The sequence below is a fragment of the Drosophila busckii genome, chromosome X (genome assembly GCF_011750605.1).
Source record: "Drosophila busckii strain San Diego stock center, stock number 13000-0081.31 chromosome X, ASM1175060v1, whole genome shotgun sequence".
Lineage (NCBI taxonomy): Eukaryota > Metazoa > Arthropoda > Insecta > Diptera > Drosophilidae > Drosophila > Drosophila busckii.
Window position 1 is genome coordinate 16,918,777 of NC_046608.1, and position 20,967 is coordinate 16,939,743.

The 20,967-nt window shown below is 34.9% G+C and overlaps 1 long non-coding RNA gene across 1 annotated transcript; it reads right to left on the bottom strand.

Moving 5' to 3' along the window:
* Positions 1 to 19,644: 19,644 nt before the first annotated feature.
* On the bottom strand, positions 19,645 to 20,081 carry LOC108606047. Its single transcript, XR_001915407.2, has 2 exons — positions 19,933 to 20,081; positions 19,645 to 19,875 (listed from the first exon to the last, which is right to left on the bottom strand). It is a non-coding gene; the product is annotated as an uncharacterized LOC108606047 (long non-coding RNA).
* Between the last annotated feature and the right edge of the window lie 886 nt (positions 20,082 to 20,967).

Genomic DNA, 20,967 nt, shown 5'->3' on the forward strand with positions numbered 1-20,967 from the left:
ACGACAGCAACGTGTGCAGCTAGCTAAGGCATAAGCGTATCCGCTGGAATGGGCAGCGGTCGCGTTCTCTATGTACAGTCAGACTAAAACAATGCCCAATGGCAAGTTTGTTGGCTCTGAGGCAAAGCCTTAGCCGGATTTAGCACACATGCATACATCACATGCACTCAGCAAAAATAAGTGTAAGTTTGCAGTTTGTAGAAATCAATTTAATACGAATAATTATTGTATTCAAATTCAAAATATTTGCAATATTCATGTTATATTTAGATTCTGTTTTAATTACAACTTATATATTTATTTATCAATAAATTTAATAATAATAGTCAGAATAAATATTGTATTAAAATTCAAAATATTTGCAAGCTTCCTATTACATATTCAAGTTTTATTTCAATTTTTTTTTTAGCTAAAACTCATATATTTATTTTTATTAATAAGAAATTCATTACTCGAAAGCATAAATAAGAGAAACTAGAAAGCAAGAAAAAATAAAACTATTCTTTTTTATTATTATAATTTTATTTTATTGCTTTATATATATTCTAAATTTATTGTAATAAATTTTATTTTATTTTTATAATTTTTAAGGCAATTGCAATTATTTATTTTATTTTATTATAAAAACTTTGACTTAAAATATATAATTTTTAATAATTATAATTTTATTTAAATAGATTTCAGATTGCTTTTTTATTATTACTATTATTAAAATTTTATTTATATTGCTTTAAAAAAATATTTTAATTAATATAATTAATTAATATACAAATATTTTTAACTTATTTTATATTTTTAAATGTGGCTTTTGTTTGATTTTATTTTAATATTATATTTTTATTTAAAGGGATTTCATTTAGTGTGTGTTTTGCATATATATTTTTCTCTCAGTGTAGTCACGCTGCCATTACAACTACTTATAAGCGTCACTGTTTTAAAATCAAAAGTCGCCAGCCAAAAGCGGGTTACACAGCCAATGCCTGGCTGGATAACTGGGTCCAGGCGCTTGTTTTTGGGATCCTTTGCCACACACTCTCAACTCCTTCAGGCTTCAGGCGGCTGCTGCTGAGGTTTTATGAAAATAAATTGTGCTTTATGCTCGATTATTACCGTCGACTTATTGGGTTTTCTCTGAAGCGCTCCAAATGCGCCCCTTATCTCCCTCACACTCTTTGTCTCTCGCTCTCTTGTGCTCTCTTTCGCACACATGTGTGTGCTGGCTACTGCTTTGGCGCTTTTGTAATTGTTAAGATTTTGTTACTTCAATTTATTACCAAGTATGTGTGTGAGACTTTAGTATGAGCTTTAGTTTTGCCTCTGCTTTATGCCTTTTGCCTTTTCGTCGAGGGTAATTTACATGTTCACGTTTTAGTTTCCTATAGTTTCTGGTTTCAGTTTCAGTTACGCTTACGTCTGCAGTGTTTCTCCTCTCATTCTCTCACTCTCTCTATCTCTACGTCTCATTCATTAGTTTTTTGCACTTTTTGTCTGCTGTTTATGCTGCTGCGCTCATTTTTTGCTTTTGAAACTACAACTCACCTGCATTTAATTTAATTAACATTTAATTTTACTCTACAACTTTTATCAAAAGCGCAATGCTCATGTTAACTTTGCTCTCATAATTGGAACATATTATGAATTTCTATGAATGTTAAAGCGCATTATAGGACTAGACTAGGACTATGAATGAAAAAATGAAAGAAATTTTCACATTCTATAAACTAAAATATATGCAACTTATATTATATTTTTAATTACATTTATGCAAGCAAATAATTGAAATTTTAAATAAACTCAAATTGTGTACAGCATATAAATTTAATTTAACTTAAATTAATTAGAAATATATAAAATAGAATATACAACTTATATATAAAAGAAAATAAATAACAATTTAATATATAGTATGTATTTATAATAATATAATTACATATCCAAATTATATTTTTGCTATACATATATTAACTAACTATTGTCTATACAAATCAATTGAATTAAATTGCTGCTGCATTATTGACTTTAGTCAAATAACTTGAAATTGAGCTACAAAAAAATATTGAACATATTTTTATTTTTCTTTAACGCACAAAATGTTGTTTAATGTGAGAAATTAGTCAACAATTGACGTTTAAGCTGTGCAGCGATTCGGATTATGCGTTGTTTACACTTCAGCAGTGACAAAACATACACATAGAGCTAGGAGGGGGAGTCGGCAGACAAAAGGACACGCATAAATAGAGGACAAAGGATAACAACAACAAATTATTTCCGTCTTATTACCCAGCAATTTCATATATGTAAGCCAGTCCATAAGAATAAGTGCTCAAGAGGGTGCCCAAAGCCAAGTTGACGCAAAAAAAAAAAAAAGGAAAATAATAAAAATGGGAAAAAGCAGGAAAAAAAAATTATTGCGATAATAATTCTCTTGCGCCGTTTGGCAAAAGGCGTAGAAAAATGTGCGGAGCAGCAGCAGCAGGAGGAGGAGAAATGGTCAGCAAGGTAAAGGACGAAGTCTCGAGATACTTACAATGAGCTACAGTTTGTGCTAAAAGAAATAGAGAAACGTAAAGAATGCGCAGATTACGTAAGCGACGCGTCATAAACTGTTCTAGTACCTGCTTTGAGTGGGTGGTGGGTGGGTTGGGTTGGGTTAAGTCTACGACTATTGTTGGACACACTCGACATTTGACAAAAGCTGCGACGAGGGGCATAACAAAAAAAAATAGAAGAAGCTGCAGCTGAAAGCGGAAACACAATGAACTGAAAAATATGATATGCTTGCTACCCACTGTATCTATTGTATATGTATGTATGTGTGTGTGTGCTACCCCAATTGTTGTATAGCTGCTGCTTCTTTTTTTTTTATTATTTATTGTGATTTACAGTTGAACGCTTGATTTGATTTTCAAGTGGTTCCCACGCCATCAATAAACCTTGCCTTGGGTGTTTTGCCGCTATTCTCTCTCTCTCTCTCACACTCTTCTCTCTCCCTCTATTGTTCGTTCGTTTGTTTGCCCTGGCAGCAGCATCAGTTAATTAGTGACCAATCAGTCAGTTGACCAGTGCAGCCTCCAGCTCAATTACACAGCAATAATATGGCACAGTGGTGCCAAAGCTAATTGCAATTGTAAATTTATATATTACGTTATTACATTAAATAATTTTGCTTAAATTTAAATTGCATATTATAAATGCGCACAGTGGCCAAAATAAAATTAAAGCAACATATTTATTAATTTGCAACATTAATTACAAATAAAATTTTCTTTTATATTTTTGTTTATTTATTAAATATTTTTGCGTAAATTTAAATTACATATTATTAATGTGCACAGTGGCCAAAAAAAATTAAAGCAGCATTTTTATTAATTTGCAGCATTAATTACAAATAAATATTTTTCTTATATTTTTGTTGCAAATATTCTAACAGCGAATTTACTAAATTTTCTATTTATAATAGAGCTTGCAATTATTTTATACTACTATTTAATTAATATTTAATTTAAGTAAGTAAGCTTAGCTATGTTTTAGTGCTGAGTTTGCTTTAGCAAAGGTTTAAAAAAATGTTTGCAATGCAAATTCAATGTTTGTATTTACTTCAATGCATTACGTTAACGTAACGACGTTACGCTACGTATGCCATTCATTAGATGGCAGCTGCATTGGCAGCAGTCAACGCCAATCAACATCCGTTGGCCAGCGAGTTGCATAATGGAACGGACAGAGACAAAGCCGAATGCTAAAAGCCCAAACAGACAGCAGACAACAGAAGAGCAGAGCGTGGCGTAAACAAAAGACAAAACAACAGAGCACGACACATACAGTGAACACAAGGCTTATCGATGGTACCCCGGGGACGCATACGTTAACGCCAAAATGACGTCGCCTGGCAGGACTCCCCACCCAGCCCACTAGCCACCCACCCACCCCAGCCTCTTTCCAGTGCCGCCTTTGCTCGCAAATCATCGATTGCCATTTGCAGTTGCTGCTGCTGCTGCTGCTGTTGCTGTTGCACGTTGTGCTGCTGCTTGCCACGCCCACTTGGCTGGTTTATGCCACTTTGATTGTCTCACGTGTGGACAATTTGTTTAGTCTCGAGCAACATTTAAGGCGGATGCGACTACATAAATTCAACAGCATTAACCCATAATTTTTTTTAATAGATTTTACGCTTGCACTGCAAGAAATTCGATACAAAACGTAGCTAATCAAAATAAATTTTAAGCAAACAAATATTCAAAATTTATTCATAAGATATTGCATGCATTTATTTTTCATTTTATTGCATTAAACTGAGCAAAAAATATTATGCAAATATTAAAAATAAATTTATTTATTTATAGCTAACAAAAGTTTATTTCAGCAATCAATTCAAATGATTTTTTTTTATTGATTATTATTAAAAAATGTATTAATTAATAAGCTTAAGCCATACTGCTAGCTAAAACATTACAGCTGAATTTGTTAATAATTATTTATAGCCTAGAATAAAATATCTTAAAATTTCAATTCAATTTGTGCAACATTGAAATGCTTTACGTATTGTTTATGTTTATTTCGCGCAGTGTCGCTTGTCTTAATGTGTTTTTTTTCTCTGCTTGCTTTTTGCAAACAATAGGCGCTTGTTTGAAAATTGAAAGGCGAGTTTCAGTTTTGTAGTGTTTGAGTTAAGAGCGTAACAAAAATTCGCATCACGTAGCGTCGCTCAAAGTGAATATGTCCAAGTGAATGTTGCGTGATAAGCGCTCAGAGTTATTTTGTCTGTGCCACACACACACACACACGCACACATACGCACACACACTTGAAGCTAGCGCGACATGCAATAAATGTTGCCTACTTTTTTGCGCTCGTGGGGGCAGCATACAAATATTTATTGAACATTTTAATTCGTTTGTTGTTGCAAATAAATTCTGATTTATTGGCAATAAAGCGCCTGCAAAAATAGACAAAGCTGATAAAACTACAAAACGCTTTGCTCCGCTCCACTCTAGCACATGTTTGGCATTTTGAATTGCTTTTTATTTTATTTTATATAAGCTTGTGCTTTTTTTTATTGTAGTGCTTTTATTTATTTAAGTTCGTTTGCTATTTTCCCATCTATTTATTTTATTTTTTAAATTTAATTTGCCAAAAGTTTGCTTAACGGTCAATCAAAGCGCCAAGAATTTCGTTGCTGTTGCTGCTATGTCATTGCCTTTGTCTGAAGTAGCAACAACAACAAGAATTTGATAACAACACCCTTATGGCCAATAGAGACGCGCATAGTCACAGTCAGTTGTTGGCTGTGGCTGCGGCCACATGTCGCTCATCAGTCATCAAGCAACACACACACACACACACACACACACACACATACAAACAGCTGTCGCGTCTGGCATTGTCAATGTGGCACGTTGATTGTTGTTGCTACCTTTTTTGCATAAGTGCCACACACACATATGTAGCTGCTTCAATGTGTGTGTGTGTGTCTAACGTCAGGTGTGCGCTGCTTTATTTTCTGAGCATTTTCATACACTTTGTTATTTGCATAAGCCAAAAATTGAGCCTGCACTTAAGTCAAGCAGTTAGCAAGTGACAAACTGAAATTCTTTGCTGCTTTACTAATTTTTAGAGCAGCTCGTACAACTGACTGAGCAAATCTAGTTAGTTAGTTAGTTAGTTAGTTAAATATATAATTGTTATCGATCATACTTTGGTTTTGTATTTTGTTTGTTTTGTATATATATTTTTTTTGTATTTTTAATTCTATAAATTGACTTGTTATTTATTTTTTTTTCCATTGCTGCAATTAATTTTATTTGAATTATTGTTTAGGTGCAAAGTTTTTGTTTGGTAATATCATATATCTTTTTTTTAAAGCAATTTTTTTCTGGTATTTTTTATATGCATATATTTTCTTATATTTTAAACTTGTTGAATTGTTGTTCACTCTTTTTTTTAATTTGTAACCAATTAATTTGTTCTACATTTTTTGCTTTATACAAAGTATATAAAATAAATATATTAATACTAGAAAATGCATGTAAAGTGTATATTGTAGTTGGCATTTGCTGTGCTGCTTCAATGCTTCATTGATTTGTAATACATTTGGTTAATTAGAAAAATCTAAATTGCTGGCTTTGCTTTTGGCATAAAAACTTGAGACAAAGTGTATCAGCTAGTTGAGCTTGCATTGCACTGCAGCTTGCTTTTTACCTTTTTCTGCTCTTTTTTTTTTTTGGCTGCTTGTTGCCCATGTCTGTGACAGCAGCAACTGTTGCTGTTGCTGTTGTCACTTTTATTTTTTGGCTGCTTGATTTTTTGCTGTTGCACAAATTTTAAGGTTGTTGCCACTGCTGCTGATGATGATGTTGATGACAACTGCTGCTGCTGCTGCTGCTGCTGTTTACCTTAATGATAAGGCGCTTGTCAGTCAGTGCGTCAGTCCTTGTATGGAGTGGGTGGCTGGGTGGCTGGGTGGTTGCTTGGGTTAACGTTAGACAGTCGTCAAATGTTGTGGCGCTTGTGGTTGTTTTTATGCCATTTGGCTCGTCGTCGTGCTTGTCGGTAACATGTGCGCTTGTGTTTTGTCAAAAAACATATTTGCCTTGTCTGCCACACACACACACACAGACACACATGTGTGTGTGTGTGTGTGTGCTACACAAAAAGCACATTCACCAAATATAATTATTAAACATGTTGCCAATTTTTCGAGCGCTTTTTAATCCTGTTGTCTGCTTGGCTTACACACAGTTCCTTCTCCTACTCCTCCCACCTGTGTGTGCAGCCACGCCCACTTCTTAAATGAAAGTCTATTATGCGGTTGTGGCTTATGTTATGATCGCTTCAAATATTTTTGTATTACGCGCTGTTCTGACTGCGTCTATTGTTCGCTAGACAGGCGCACAAATTATAGCTTGAGGTTTTACTCACTCTCCCACTCCCCCCCTCCGCCTCACACTCTTTTATTATAATTCCATATTTTTATTCTATTTGCATTTTACGCAGCGTTTGTACTTTGGTTAGCTCAGCTGCAGCTTAAAATTTCGAATAGCTTTTGGTTTTGGGTGCAAATTATTTGGCGCATATTAGAAAATATTGTAAGGCTAGAAAATTATGCAAATCATGCAAGCTTTAAAGAAATTGGCAATTTAAAGCTGCAGTAATGATTAAATTATAATTATATTCGTATTTATTAAAGCGGCTGAGTGCAAATATATAACAAAAATTGATGCATTACTAAAGATTATTCAACATAATTAATAATAAAATAATTGAAAATAATGTGAAAAAAGTAATTTGGTCTAGCAGCAAGTGTCTCAAAATAAGCTACAAAGCTTTTAAACCTTTTAAACATATAAAAACATAAACATATATTTACTTATTTTGTTGCTATTAACCAAGAATAATTTTATTAAAATTTAAATAAATGCAAATGCAGCTCAAATCTAAAAATAAACAAATTTACAAGTGTAAACGTAATTTAAATTGAAGAGCTATGTTTAAGTTATCGATACTTTCGATTTATTTATCGTTTAAAACATAGAATAAAATGGCATTTTCAAAAGGCAATTATTTCTTGGTCTATGCTTAACTTTTGCAAGTCTAAGCTACAATTGATGCTCTAAATAAATTTCAAATTTAAGCTAAGCTCAGCTGCTCAAAATAGTTGCAGCTATTAAAGGCGGTTAAAGCTCGCAATCTTATCGCTTAGCTGCTAAACAAATAATATTAATAGTAATATATTTTTTAGCTAGTGTAGTCAAGTGTTTGTGGGCAGCGAAAGCAGCAACAAAGCAAAATAAGCATTAATTTTAATTTCTGCCCAATTCTCTTTGTAACGATGTGAAAATCTCTTAAGTACTCTTGTCATTGACACTCAAACTCCCACCACACACACACACACACACACACACACATACAAAAGAATGAAAACAAGCTACCCTGCCTGGCATGCCCCCCTACTGCTACTCCCATGCTTTATGTGTGTGTGTGTGTGAGGGCTTAACCTAAGTTAAGCTGTTGCCCAGGCCTCAGGTTTAGTCCGTTGTCAGTCCGTCTGCGCGTCTAACTGTCGCCTGCTCCGTCTGGTGGCTGTGACACAATCTCATCAACAGATCAGAGATTTTCAGCTCGTCCTCGTCGCGCACTGATGACATCTGTGGTATTTTCAACGTGCGACGTGACCGGCATAACCGGCAATGCCTAAAAGAGTGAGTGAGAGCGAACAAAAGTGAGAGAGTGAGAGAGAAAGAGAGGAGGAGTGGGTTGGGTGTAGGTAAACGTAGCGACTCTATATGGCAGTCAGTCCAATGGTCTGACATTTGACACGCGCCGTCTTTTTTTTTTATTTTTATATTTTGAGCTGCCATCAACGCTGCTGCTGCCTCTGCCGTTTGGCTCGCTGGCAGCCAAAGTCGTGTTCAGTTCAGTTCAGCTATAAGTCACTAATATACCCTAGCAGCAAATTAAAAATCAGGCCAAAAGCTTTTACATTTATGACCGCTTGGGTCTAGCAAATGCAGCAAAACAGCAATAAAAGCAATTATTAAGTTTTAACTGACAAATAATAATTTTATTTACAAGCAATCATTTTTTAATTGTAAATTTAATTAATTTAAGCTTAAAGATTTAATTGCATACTTGCAAATAAAATTTAACATAGAAAGGTTAAATTTTTGCAACAAAATTTAATATATAATATTTTTTAAATATTTATATTTTGCAATATAATAAAAATAAAAATGTTTATACAGTAATCAACACATTAAAATTTAATTTATAATTGAAATAAAGTTAATACAATTTTTACAAACGAAGAATTTATTGCAACAAAATTTAATTTATAATATGTTTTTATATTATATATTAAAAAAAAATTAATTAATAAAAAAATATGTTATACAATAATCAACACATTAAAGTTTAATTTATAATTGAAATAAAGCTAATACAATTTTAATAAATATAATTTAATATACAAACAATAAATTTTTGCAAAAAAATTTAATTTATAATATTTCTTAAATAATAATAAAAAAAAAAATTAAAAAAAAAAGTTTAATTTATAATTGAAATAAATCAATAATTTTTGGCTGCAAAAATATTATATAACATTTCTTTTACATAATTTTTACAGAGTATTTATTAGCATTGCTTCTACAAATTTCATGTGCAACGATTTGTTTTATTTTTTGGCAGATTTATTTGCTCATTTGCTGATATATATATTTTTTTTATTTGGCAACTTAATATGGAGGTCAGCGCTGGCGTTGGCCAAAAGCTGTCATGTCCTCCTCACAGCCGCTCACAGACTGCTGTGGCAATATTAATTTCGGCTGTGGCACGTTGCACATATGTTGGCAGTGCCACTGCCACGGCTTGATATGTCATAATTGTCTACAAAAAAAAAAAAACAGAAAAAAAAACACAAAAAGGTTGAAGGCCTTAGCTTGACGGCGTTTGATTTTGTGGGAAATTGGCACAATTAACGCAGAAAGTCAAATGTAAACGTTAAACACACACACACACACTGACACACACACATGCGCTAAAAAAAGGCAACAGCAACTCAATTTATCACGCACAACTAAAGTGATTTGTTGCCAATGCCAACGAGTTGGCAATTGGTCTGCATGCAAAAAGTAACAACAACAACAACAACAACGGAGAAGCGCGGAAATTGTTTAATCAATTCATCAGACGTGCATGTTGCAAATGTTTAGCTTGTGTGTATGTGTGTGGTTGTGTGTGTGTGAGTTACAGACAGGATATTAACTTACAATTTCCACTGCCTTCTTCTCTTTTCTCACTCACTCGCTTAACTTTTGGCCAAGTCGCGTTGCGCGTTGTAAATGTTAAACGACCAAAAATTTTGTTTGAATAATTACCGAGACAACATGCTAGATAAATACACACACACACACACACACACACACATGTGTGCACAGTGAGCAAAAATATGCTGACGTTCTATACTTTAGTTGAATTGCTTTAAAGCGCATTAATTGTTCTAATAGCTGAAACTATTTTGAGCTAAAGCTCTAAAGTATTTAATTTAATTTAATATACAAAATAAAATAAAGTAAATGTCGTTAAATCCACAAACTCAAATTCAAAATTCAAATTCAAAAACAAACCTTATGTTATATACAAATTAAATCAGTTCACTTTATTATTATTAAATCTAGCAATATTTATATATTTGTACGCTAAGGAATAAAATATTTTGGCGTTTTATTTAGTTACTTTTAGTGAAGCGAAGAGCACATCAAATGCTTAACGTATGAGCAATTTAAAGCTAAAAATTTATAGCACAAGTGAATATCAAAATTAGCGATTCGATTTGAAAGACAAAAGTATTTTTAGCAGCAGAAATTATCAATTTATAATTTTACTGTTTTTTGGTTTCACTTAAATATTAAGTACACAATTTTATATCAATAAAGATATTAAAAATATTGAGGATGTTCGAAAAAAAAATCACATAAATCAATTTGTTAGTTTGCTTTGCTTCTAATTTCTAATAAAATCTTTAGCATACATTTTAAGTGTAGTATAAATATAATATTATTTCTTACTGTGTGTTGTTGTTGCTGCTGTTTGAGCCATGTGATTGCTTTGACCTCTTGCCATGCTTTGGGGCACTTTACAAGCAAACAATTTGTCAAATGCAAATACAAATAACCCCAGCTTGGACGTCAATAGCTTTTTGTTGTGCATGCCACGCCCACGCCCCACGCCACTAAGGCGCACACACAACTGTCGCTATCGCTGTGGCTGTTGCTGCTGCTGCTGCTGCTGCCTTTTTGCCAATTGAAAAACGATTCGAAATCAATCACAGCAGCAGCAGCAGCAGCAGCAGCAGCATGAGCAACAGTTGCTGTGGGGGCAGGGGGCGTGACACAGACCGCAAGCGCCCCCTACAATGGTTGCTGCTGCTGTTGTTGCTGTGGCAATTCCATTAATAATTCTTGTGGTGTGTTTTATCGCCCGCAACAACAGTAGCAAACCCTTCTGGCACACACACACACACACACACACACACACGCGTTTAAAAGCTTGACATGCAAAACGTGACTGTTCAACTGCTGACCGCGTGGCACATGCCGTTGACCATTTATTGGCCAACCATCCACCCAACCACCCACCCATCCACAGCACTGCGCTTGGCTTATCTCTACGCAAGGTCACTTTGGCTGCCCACTGTCAGGGTTATCGCGCTTTTTGCGCCGCAGCCAAATTGATGGCCAGTCATCAATTTCACTTTGTTGGCCAATTGCCAAAGCAACAACAACTCAAACTCCAACTCCCTAACTCCCCAACTGCTCAACTGTTCACTGTTTGGCTTCATTTGTCAACATTGCGACGCCCATTTGCAACAATTTGTGGCAAGTGTGGGTGCCTGGTTGTGCACTCAATTAAACAGTTGCCCTTCCCAACTCGCTCTCTACTCTTCATTACATTTGAGGGCTGTGTTTTGCTTATTCGCTAGCATATGTTGCAGCTTGTTGCAACAACAGCAACAACAACCAATCAGATTGCATTTCATGCAACTCAATTCAAATGCTTTCGATAACTGAGTCAAGCAAACATATTTCAGCGTTGCTGCAACTCAAAGTTAGTCACATCTAATGCAAACTTTCTCTTCATCTTTACATGCAAATACTTTACTGATTAATAACTAATGCTATAAAAAAATTAACAACCACGCTATTGTTAGTACTGATCATTTGTAATTTATCGATTAATGCCTTAGAGCGCAATCGAGCATTAAACTATCAATGTCAGCGATTATTGTTAAGAATAAGAAGAACTAGCGATAATCTTGTTACTTTTTTCGACATCTAATGCCTTGGAATATCAAACAAGCAATACGTAATCGATACTATCGATTGTCTTTATTTTAAGCTTAACAATTATGCCATATTTTAAAATTTCTAATTTCCTCAACCATAACTAATGTCTTGAACAATTACCGCTTACGCTATTGCTTATTTGTAATTTATCGATTAAACTATCAAATGTCAGCGTTTATTCTAAGCTCTAGCTAAAAATGACTATAATGCTAAGAGTTTTGTTGTTTTCTAGCTATTATTTTGAATTTATGTTTATAAGCAACAGGTAAATGTTGCCAAACTTAAGCGCGCTGCCAACTTTAAAGTTAACAGAACAGCTGAGCAGCAACTGAAAAGTATCTATAAGATAGCAAGCGCAGTCTCTACAAATCAAACGCAACTGGCAACTGTCAGACACCCAAAGCTATAGACTAAACGCCACGTAACTTAGACGCACACACACCAGCACCCCCCACTCCCTCCCTGGCCATGCCTCACGCTCTTGCTCGTCCTATAAGCAACAAATATTAGACGAAATTGTAGTTTTCTGCTCTGGCAGCGCATTAACTTGTCAAACCGCAAAGAATGCAAACATATTTTGGGCATTTGCCGCACACACACACACACACACACACCCAGAAAGGGGGAGGGTGTGGGTGGTGTTGAGGTTAACATGCACATAGCGTGTACATAATTTTTGTATTTTGTTTTTTTTTTTTTTGCGCGATTTGCGCGCGATTATAAAAGCTTTTCGCGGTACGACCCCCATAATTCATATGATGTCGACTGGAAAATGTTTACAACAGCAACGCGCAACGCAGCGCTAAAGATTGCAGCCCAGACAGACATAGACACCCAACAGAAGTGAGAAATATGAGTGAGAGTGAGAGCGAGAGCAAGAGAAAGGGGGAAGTTGAGTTGAGGCATCAAAGCAAGCGCCATTATCGTCTCGAGTCTTGAGTCTCAGTCTACATCTAATGCAGCGCAGCCATTTATTTGTCTATTGGCAAGCAGCAGCTGCAAGGAGAGCAAGCGAGAGACAGAGAGCGAAAGAGAGTGCCTGGGGGGGAGGGGGGTGTGTGGGGGGACGGCAGCGATTTTCGCAAGACAGCAAAATATTCAAATGAAAATTTATGTTTGCATTATGAATTTTTATATAGTGTTTGTGCCTCAAGCGTAGGCACAGTTTTTATGTCTGTGTGCGCCACCCTGTATGTGTGTGTGTGTGTGCGTGTGTGTTTGTAAAATTATTAAAATGTCGTATTTAATGGCAAATGCTTTTGCGCCTTCAAACTCGCGCGTGAAAACAAAATTTATGCTTTTATAGCTCACATAATTTTCAAATTATTATTGTTATTTTTGTTTTCACTCTCTCTCTGCCTTTTACATTTCGTTTCGACTTCACATCATCAATGCTAAGTGCGTTGCTCATTTTCACAGCAGCCTTCAAGCTGCTGCTACTTTGATTACCCCGTCTATATATATATATATACATATATATATATATTCTATATGTTTGAGCTGAACTCAAGCTGTCTACCACGGCGAGTCGCGGCCATAAACATTGCAACTAATGCTGAGCAAATCTATTCGATAGGCAAAAGCTTAAAGCAGCAAAGCTTGACGTATGCAAATATTAAAAATATGTATTAATAGCTATTTATTTATGCAATACTATTAATATAAAATTTAAAAAAATGTCAGCAAAATTAGTTATTAAACTTTAAAAGCACAAGCTGCTTAAGTCTCCCTGCATATTTGTAAAATAATAAACTGAAGTGAATTTTTGCAATTAAATGAAAATTTCATAACTTGCTGATTAAAATTCAGTTTAAAATTAATTAAATTCTATAACTTGTTCGGCTTTTTATTTATTTTTGCAACTTCGTGATAATTTTGCTAAACTTTTTACATATGGGCATTTCCAGGGGTAGTACGTACGTTCGTGCGCGTTTAATGCGTACAAAAATAGAAAACAAATATTTTCTGTAATTTTTTTAAATAGCCATAGTTTTCGCGGTCACGAACGTACGCAAAATAGAAGTCGACTTTGGCTTCATCTAGTCAAATGAAAAAATTTGCGAATTGATGCGGAATATTTTATATCGATATACCTACGTTAAAAGAGTATTCATGTAAGAGTATTTAAAAAGAGTATTCATGCACAAGAAAATATATCCATTAGTTTATTAGTCTACTAATTTTTTTTTTATGAATAACCAATGATTTCTGAAAAATTTATTTTTATGTGTGTAATCAGAAATAAAAAAATATTTATAAAATAAGAAAAATTAAGAAGAAGTATAGAAAAAGAAAGCTCAATTTAATATAATATTTTGTATAGTATATAGTATAATATATAGAGTAAGTAATGAAATATTTAGGCTATTTGAGTTTTTAACGAATAGGCCAATAAATAAAATGAATTGCTCTAATACCGGGCACATCTTCCCAATTATTTTGTATATATTTTGAATTCTTAATAATAGTATCTGCTTCTATTGAAGTAGTACGATTATTTCTGATATGTTCTATTGGGCACAGTTGTAAAAAGCTACAGCATCAGTTAAAACTAGTTGCTTCGTTTTAGCCAATGAGCAAACTTTTCTTTTTACAATGTTTTCATTTAATTTGCATTAGAAATTAAAGCAAATTAGTTTATGACTGAGCACTAGGGCAGTCAATTTATTCGATCAAAAGAAAAACTGTGTAAGCATAAATCGAATGGTTTTTATTTATATAAAAAATAGACAAGCCAATATGATGAATTTATATTAAAGTATATAAGAATCTAGCAATTTCTAAATTAGAAAGGCGCTTGATCTGCTTCTGAATGAAAAACAACTGAAACTGGCAGGATCTGTGTTCAATATTTTCTCATACTTACTTCACTTGAATTCAATTGGAACATTCTTCTAGTTAGCCCCAATAAAAACCAGTGGAAGGTGCTTTGAGCAAAGCATTTAAAAGTCTCGACAAAGTCTCGTTTAGCTGCTCCAATCGGCACTCAGTGCACTTAATGTGCGTCTAATGAAGATTCAATGGTTGGAAGCTGCCATTGGCATTGGCATTTGGCATTGATTTGTATTTTGTTGGTTGGTTGTTAACAACGTTAGTGCAACAGTCTCGATAGATAAATCTTTGGGGGCAAGTCAGCGGCGTGGCAAGGCCCAAGCAATTTATTTGTAAATGGAATCGATTAAAAAGCAATCGCTGCCTATCCAGCACCACCCAACCACCCAGCCACCCACCCACACCGCCCTCAATGTCTTTAGACACAGATTGGAGTTTTGTCTTCACACACACACGCACACACATGCCACAAGCTAGACGACACCTTTGTGGGCACCGTTAGTCACGTTAGAACTCTCTAAGCAATCCAACAGCGAGTGACAACAGTTTGTGCCCCACTTGCCCCGCAAGCTTGCAACAGCAGGTGGCCCCAAAATCAAGCTGAGAGCTTCTTGTTTCGCCACCAGCCCTCCCCCCCTTTTTTTGAGCCAAACCTAAGCAGCCCTTGGCAACGAATCGATGATTACATCATCTTGTATTACAAATTTCTTATCGAATATATTTTGTCGATTACCCCCTTGGGTAAAATTTATTTGCTGTCATTGCAGACCCGCGCGACAGTTAAAGGATTTATACACACATACACACACACACACACACACACACACACACATACACACACTTAAGATTGTTATTAGAACAGCCAGCGCTTTGCTCGATTTCATTGACAGCTGAGCATTTTATATATGTCTACTATATAATAACACTAAAGCTATAAATAAGTTGCTATTTTTATAAAAATTTAAAGCCAATAATAGTTGAATATTGGTATAATAGGCTTAATTAAAAATATAAACATTTAATTTGATTTTTTTAAGTCGGCTATAATTTTTTTTTTACTAAATAAATTAAAAAATTTTTTTATAATGCAGGCATATTTTTTTATTTAATATACAATATTTGTTTGTTAGTAATTAATTTATTATCAGAAATTTATATTGCACTTGAAAGCAACAAATGTTCATTTAGAAATCAATTTAGTTTTTTTTATGCTATTATATTTAATAAATTTCGGTTTGCTTTATTTAATTTTTTTTTTAACATAAAACTAAATTATTTTTTTTTCTATTAAATCTGATAAATATTTATTTACAAGATTAATTATTATGCAAACTAATATAATAACTAAATGGTAAGTGCTAGTTACTAAGCCCATCGACTAAATAAATCTAGAAAATGATCATTGATATATTTTTTATATTAATGTAAATTATTTTATAATATTTAGGAGTTAGATAAGTTAATCTAAAATTATTTATTTTAGCTTTATGTGCTATAAATGTAAATAATTTAATTTTTGTTTATTACCTTGATGTATTCATATTCTATATTTTATGTATTTTACAGAAGCTCAAAGGAAACGCGAGTTGGGTGAGTCAGAAACTGAAATAATTGTTAACTTTTAAAGCAGCTACAAAGCTTTGCTAAATACAAAAAATAATTCAAAATTAGCCAACAAAATCAAAGCTCTAAAACTCTACGCAGAGGTCGAACTCTTATAATCTCTTCAAAAAGGAGCATTCTATATAATATGCTAATTAAACGGCAACTGCAATGACCAACGATTAGTTTTAGCCCAAAATGAAAAAAACTCTTGCAGCAAAGTCGAAACACTTTGGCCCGAGCTGTGCTCCACTTGCTGTAAAACCCTTTGAGAGCACTTCAAGCCAACAAGAGCGAGCGAGAGACTGGGAGCGATCCCAAGGCATGGGCTTGGGCTTGAGTTTGGGCCGCTCAGCCGTAACATCTTGTAAACATACTTAGCTGCAGCTCAGGTGTAATAAGTACACCTTGAAGTGAAGTGTGCGCCTTGCCTCGTGCTGTGCCCTGTGCCCGCTGCTGGGGCAACTTAATTTCTTTTGCACTGAGCTCGCTGAGCTGCTAATTTCTTTCATGTTGTGACTAGACCAAAAAAAAAAGGAGCTAGCGTAGCTTGGGGTAAGTTGTCTTCCAATGCCCACAACATCGTCGTCGTCGTCATCTCGGGTATCTCTCACGTTAATTGTAAAGTGCGCTGACGACCATCAAAAGTGGGCGCTGGGTGGTTGGGTGGGATGGGATGGTGCAACCCACTTTAGCTTCTCTCGCATTGGTCGCTGCTTTTTGCGCTTTTTTTCATTCGCTTCTATTTTTTTTTGTGTTTATTTTTTTTAATTAACTGTGTACATGGCAAAGTTGTGTTTGCCAGGCAAATGGGCTGCGTCTTTGACTAAAGTTAACCCCACCTCGCCACCCGCAACCCTCGACCGGCTTGAACTGTCCGCTCTCTAGGCTTTGACGACTGACGTACGCTCCAAACTCTTAGACTTTATGACTCGTGCTGCTGCACTCTGCACTTTTTTTTCCAGTGCTCTGTCAGCAGCGTACACTGTGCGAAAACTCACAGAATTATTAATACTTATTGATTAGCAGATTTGTGCCGCTTTCGATAAGTAAAGTTTTGATTTTAAGACAAAATGATTTGCTGTGATCAAAAACAATTTACAACAAATAAACTGTTGAATAGATTATTATTATTATTTTCAAGCAACAAAAAACTTAATAATTTTTCAATTCAATTATATATATTCAATACAATTCAATACAATTAATAAATATTATCAAAAACTTAAAAAAAAAAAATCGAGTTTTAAGATTATATAATTATTTAATTTGATTTATTTATCAAAGAAGTTTCTAAGATTTTTTTGCTATAATATTATATTTAATACATTTTAATTTGGCATAAAAATGATTTCGTATTATTAAAAAATTCAATGAAGCAATTAAATGAGTTTAAAAGTTACAAAATTATTTAATTTGATTTATTTAAATTCAACATTTTTTTATAAGTTAAATTCAATTTTAGAAACATATTTTTACGTATTTAATGCGCAACAAATAATTATTTGAATGTAAATATAAATATTTATTTTGTGCGCATAAGTTTCTCAAATTGTTTGCCATATGCAATTTTGTACAGTGTATTTGACTGCAAGCGGCTGAGCTAAGCAGAGCTGAGCTGAATTGAATTGAATTGAGTTTAGCTGAGCACAGGTGGGCGGACGTAAGCGTGGCTAAGGTGAGGCGGAGTGGGTTGGGGGCTGGGGATACGCAGTTTTGTTTGAGTCGGCTTTTAGGTTTGCCTTGCTCAACGGGGCGTGCGTCCAAGTGGCGCTAAATGAACAGAAAACAGAAGCTGTAGGTAATTAAAACCCTTTGCCAGCTAATGAACTTCCACAGAGCAAAGAGAGTGCGTAGCCAAAAGGCCAAGCGCGAAGAGCGAGAGAGAGAGAGAGAGAAAGGGGCAGCAAGTAGGGATAACTAGGCTCAAAGTGATACAAAATTTGGGGCAAGTGTGTGAATCTCTTTAAAATGTAAAATGCTTTAAGGTCAACCAAAGAGATGCGCAGAGTGAAGCGCAAGTGGTTGATGGTTGATGGGTGGGGCAGTGAGGCAATGGGCGGGGGGTGTAGAAGGCAGTCATTTGTTTTGTAACGAAAAATTAGTTGTGAGCCCGTTTGCATATCTCGCTGGCAATTGTTGCCATGTTGAACGTGTTCTATGCCCTGCAGCAACGACCACTACACACATGCCACACACACACACACGCAGTTACGTATACGCAGCGTTGTCTCAGTCTCAGCCTCAGTCTTTTGGGGGCGCTTCCTGTGACCCAACGTGGCCACTTGGCATATAGCAAACATTTTTTGGGAAGCTGCTGCTGCTGCTGCCAGGCGACGTAATGAATCTACATATATGTATGTATGTGTGTGTATGTTTGTGTGTGTGTGTGGTTACCAGCTAGAAACACTTGTGTGCATATGAATATGAATTTTATCGAGATTCATGGCAGATGATAATTTTCCCTTGATAACTGTAAACTCGTCTATAGCTGCAAGCGAGGTTGTTGTCTCACACACACACACATAGAGCGAAGACATGTCTGCATTTGGGACATGAAGAGCGAGAAAGAAAGAATGAGAGAGTTCTGTAGCTGGTGCTCAAATTTTTGTGGGTCACCCTGTGTGTTGCTTGCCAAAAGGGAGTTGGTGGGGTTACGCAGGGTGTGGTGGAGTGGGTGGGTGTTGCTACTACGTTCATTTCCTTGTGCATTCATTTGCCTTCATAAAATATAAACAGCGTATTAAAATGTATGCATATATCTATCTCTATATAGACACACACACACACACACACACACACACATATGCAACAGCTAATGTTGATAAGTGAAGTTATGACTTTGCCTTTGCCAGCCCAGGCCCAGACAGTGGCTTGGGCTTGGGAGCTGGGGGCGTGGCTTGGGTAGTTTCAACTTTTGGTTGCTTAGGTTGTTGCCAAACGACAGAGCACAAAATTTTTAGTAGCTCTTTTTTGACTAAAATGCCAATGCCTGTGCGCATTTCATTAAAATTATGCATTACTACTACCACCCAAGCACCACCCACTTGGCAGCCTTAACAAATAATAAATTTGCTTATTACCTCGTTATGTCTGACTTGGCTATTAGCATAATAAGCGCACACACACACACACACACACACACACATAAATTAAGTGTTTTAGCCATACGTACTAATTTTCCATAGCAAATGCAAATAATTTTAGTTTTGGACAGGCGCAAATTCAAGCAGAGATTTGGTATTATAAAAAGAAAATTAAAGAGCATTCGAAGTAGTAAGCAAAGCATATTTAATATTCATTAAACTTGTCTCTAGAGATTCAAATCGTAGAAGGCGCAGAAATAAAAAGATACAAAATAGAGAAATTCGTTCAAGTGAATTGAGTTGCTGTAGCAACCCAACATATAATGCAAATATAGTTTATTACATTTTCTTTTTATTTATGTCTCGTTATTTGTTTTTTAGTGCAAGCAACATACTAAACAGACATACTTAAAATTAAATTATGTAGTTAACAATGTAACTTGTGTTATTATCAGTTGACAGGTTTTATTGTTTCTGCTGAATAAAAGTAAACGGAGCAACTTTCGTTTTAACTAAATGTGCAAACAAATTAATAAAATAAAATATAACAAAATGCAATCCATACTTACGTTCAATTAGCAATTGTTAAAAATTACGTCAGGTGCGAACTGCAATCAAACTTGAGGTTGGTACCACCCGCGCAACTGGATTATATAGCCATGATATATGCGCATATATCCATTTATCTAAACATATTTGGTGGTTCAATAATTAAGCGAAAAAATGCCATCCGCATATTAATTAAATTGAAAAAAATATTTGATGCACAACTAAGAAATTTTTAGACTAATAAATGTGTTTGTATTCGACTAAGCGTTGTAGAGTGAACTGAATATTTCTAGAGAGCTAAGAGCTCAATGTGGAAATTGTGCGGTCCCGTTATCACAGCTATAGATGCGGAGCTTTAGCATTGGAATTGAATAATTAATAGCTCGGTGTATGGGAATTTAGATTTTATGATAGAAGATAATCTTCTATTAATATAGTTTTACTTGTGGTTTCTATCCTTGGAACTAAAAGAGTAGTAGTATGATCGGAGCATTATGTTGATTAGTACTGTATCGTAGTAAGTAATGGTTAGTAGTAGTATCGATAGCCTTATTTGTGTAACTTAGTACTGTCAAACATTAAGTGTAGTATGTCTTATTTAGCATATTAGTGTAGTAGTGAGTATGAGAGTTTATTAGTATATGTAGAGTATACTACAAATATTAGTAATATTGTAAGAATATTAAGTATTAACAGTAGTTTTAAGTAAGTATAGTCAGTATTGTTTAGTAGTACAGTCGTATTATTCACAATTATTATTGCGCAGATACTATAACCTCAGCTCCAGCTTAGGCTGTTGAAAGCGAAATATGGAAAGCATATTTCCATCCACTGCCCCTGCCCTCCCCCTCAACAACCGCACACACACTTGCCAAGCTCTCAACACGCAATGGGCACTGCCTCCAGGCAGCGTCTGACCTTTACGACTGCTGCACCAAACCGTCAAACAACGCAAACCCTAATCTAGCCAGAAAAAAAAAAAGGTAGCAGCTCTTTCGCATATGCAAATGAGCTTGGCAACACTTTTATTTTTGGTCCGCTTCAAGTGCATGCGG